The 2,922-nt window shown below is 29.9% G+C and overlaps 1 long non-coding RNA gene across 1 annotated transcript; it reads right to left on the bottom strand.

Annotated features, from left to right (window-relative positions):
- Positions 1-497: 497 nt before the first annotated feature.
- On the bottom strand, positions 498-1,833 carry LOC142241283 (uncharacterized). Its single transcript, XR_012723557.1, has 4 exons — positions 1,745-1,833; positions 1,032-1,106; positions 872-964; positions 498-801 (listed from the first exon to the last, which is right to left on the bottom strand). It is a non-coding gene; the product is annotated as an uncharacterized LOC142241283 (long non-coding RNA).
- Positions 1,834-2,922: the final 1,089 nt, after the last annotated feature.

The raw sequence follows: 2,922 nt of genomic DNA, 5'->3' as shown, positions 1-2,922 counted from the left end.
AACGTCTTCAATCACGAAAATGATAGTATCAATCACTCATTTTGATTGAAAACCAACACGATTTTCAATTAAAAAATTAATTGACTTTTGTCACGGAATCAATTAATTGTGTGATTGAATCAATTAAAAACGTACACCGAAAAAAAAGTTTACTATTGTTTACGAAAAATGAACTAACCCATAGTAAGAATGACCATGATTTGGCGCCAAAGATTTTTTTCATCTAGATAAGTTCATGATTTTCTTATAAATAAGTTTATGTATTGCATCGTATTTTAGTTCATTCTTACTACGCTGAGGGAAGAATGTACTTACACTCATTCAAAATATTCCTGCTATCCGGAAAAATGAACAAGTTTTTGGGAATCCTATATTTAGAAATTGGTTTCAAATAAACTATTTATCAGTATAATTTTCAAAGAAGTAAATAAATTTAGGAATTAAAGGTACAACAAGCCTGTATACAACTAAGAAATTTTTCGTACAATATAAGACAATTTTTCATAACTACCAGTATTTTATTTCAAAAAATTATTATTATATTACATAAAACTATGGCTTATGATATACAATAAAAGAAATGTTTTTATTTGTACGCTGTATGTTGTTACTTTTCCGTAGTTAGTAATTGCTTCTTCAAAAGAGTAATATTCTATGTTAGTAGAATGAAACTAATTAATATCAATTTCCATTTTCTATCCATATGAAAGATATATGCCATAAGTTGCTATTTTCATTTCATTTTTGTCCAATTTCACCGATTTCGCTAGTTTTTGTTGTGTGGATTTGCGTCATAAGCCTCTGAAGTTAAAAAGGTATATGAAATATAAAAATATTATCAAATTCTATGGTATTTTGATCTTTAACTTACAAGAGAATTTTCTTAGAGCCAATAGGGATATCAGCTTAGATAGCATTAAACAGTAAGAAGATTCCAAAAAATACCATTAGATTTGCTGTCATCCTGCAAATGAAAATTATTTTTAATAAATAGAAATTTTGGCTTTATTACAAATGGACGAAAAACTTACCACATTGAAAAAAAATCATCCAATTACTACATTAGTGGAATCATATCCATGCACAAATGGGACATTTTTGAAATCCTTCTCAGAATATAAATGAAATAAAAATATTATAAAATTAGATATAATTTCCACTTGTCAATATAGCATTTAGTATTTATGGTGGATATTAAGTTCGAGTTTAGTGGCTAAAATCCCAATTTTTCATGATTAGTTTTCTTTAGAAATACATGGGAACAAAATTGAACCGTTTTTGTGTTCATTTAAAATTTATATCAAATTTTTAGTAATTTGAGGTTGCTGAATCCAAATTTACACTTGTTTTTTTAAGAGCTCGACTTTTTGAGATATACGGTTATGTTCAAAATTAAGGGACTTCCGCTATATATATTGGAATAACTTGAAAACAATTCATCATATTAAATTAAAAAACAGCGTTCTACATAAGCTTAAAAACGATTTTCTGTTCTTAATCGTGTAATCCATTTAAAGAATATAAACTTTATAAAAAACTTGTTTCGAGCTATTCTCCATCAAGTTATATTTAAATTTGCATCGAAGGCGTATAATTTTATACTTTTCTTACTGATTTATTTCTTAATTTAGCACCTAAACTCGAACTTAGTACACACCTTAAGGACTCGCTATAACATAAAAATATAGACTCAAAAAATTGTACTGTGATCCAGATGTAGAGTAAATATAGATCATTTTATTACCACTCATTATGAATATTTTTATGTAAACCAATTTAAAACCGCACTAATTTTAAATTATTAATAGAAATATACAGTTTCTTAATATGTGATTTATTTATTTTTTATCAATATAAAGTGTTTTTGTTTTCTCTAACATCACACCATTCACTTATCAGTTTCTAAAATGTTACGAAATAAATTTATTTTTATTAATAAACACAAATACCGCACGCAAGCGCACCACGTGTGCGCTTCATAAATGCAACAACAGAACTGAATGCACCAATAAAACTCAAAGACACAAATAGCCATAAAGGACACATATGTAAAGAAAAACAACTCCACACACACATGATCCCTTTCTGATCTCGCTATTGCAACAAAACAACTATCACCACAAAAGATACCAACAACACACATTCCATAACATCATCGCAATAACAAACACAAACAAAAAAAAAAAAAAAGATGATGCAATAATTTCATAATTTCTTCTCACTTCAATTTCCAGTATCACGTTTATTGATTAGTTGGTATTCTATCTATAGGATAAGGTAAAATATATTCAAAATTTACGAGGAATCCATAAAAAATTATATACACCCGTCAAGGATTAAATTAACTACTTTTTATTCTACTTTATCTAAAATTTTCAATGTGAGGAAATTACTCCAACTTATAGTAAAAACCGAAATAAGCTGTAGGAAGTAGAGGTGTGCACGTGACACGAAATTTTCGTGACTCACGAAAATTTTCGTGACTCACGCGTGAGCCGTGAGTCACGATGGAGTCAATCTCGTGAGCGTGCGTGAGCGTGATCAAGCTGAAAATTTTCGTGCGTGAGCGTGAGTCACGAAAAAAATTCTTCGTGAATGTGCGTGAGTAAAAATGTTTGATAATTACACTCACGAAAACAAAATCACGCTCACGATTTGAATCACGGTAACTAGTTTGATCACGCTCACGATTTAAATCACGCTCACGATTTGAATCACGCTCACGACTTGTATCACGCTCACGATTTGAATCACGCTCACGAGTTGAATCACGATCTCGATTTGAATCACGATCACGATGTCAATCGCACTCACGATGTTAGTCACGCCCACGATTTTAATCACGTTCACGACATTGGTCACACTCACGACTTTGGTCACACTAAACCTTCCAATGTATGGATTGTGTAATAGTTTTTTTTT

The sequence above is a fragment of the Haematobia irritans genome, chromosome 1 (genome assembly GCF_050003625.1).
Source record: "Haematobia irritans isolate KBUSLIRL chromosome 1, ASM5000362v1, whole genome shotgun sequence".
NCBI lineage: Eukaryota > Metazoa > Arthropoda > Insecta > Diptera > Muscidae > Haematobia > Haematobia irritans.
This window is presented reverse-complemented; position numbering and strand designations above follow the sequence as displayed.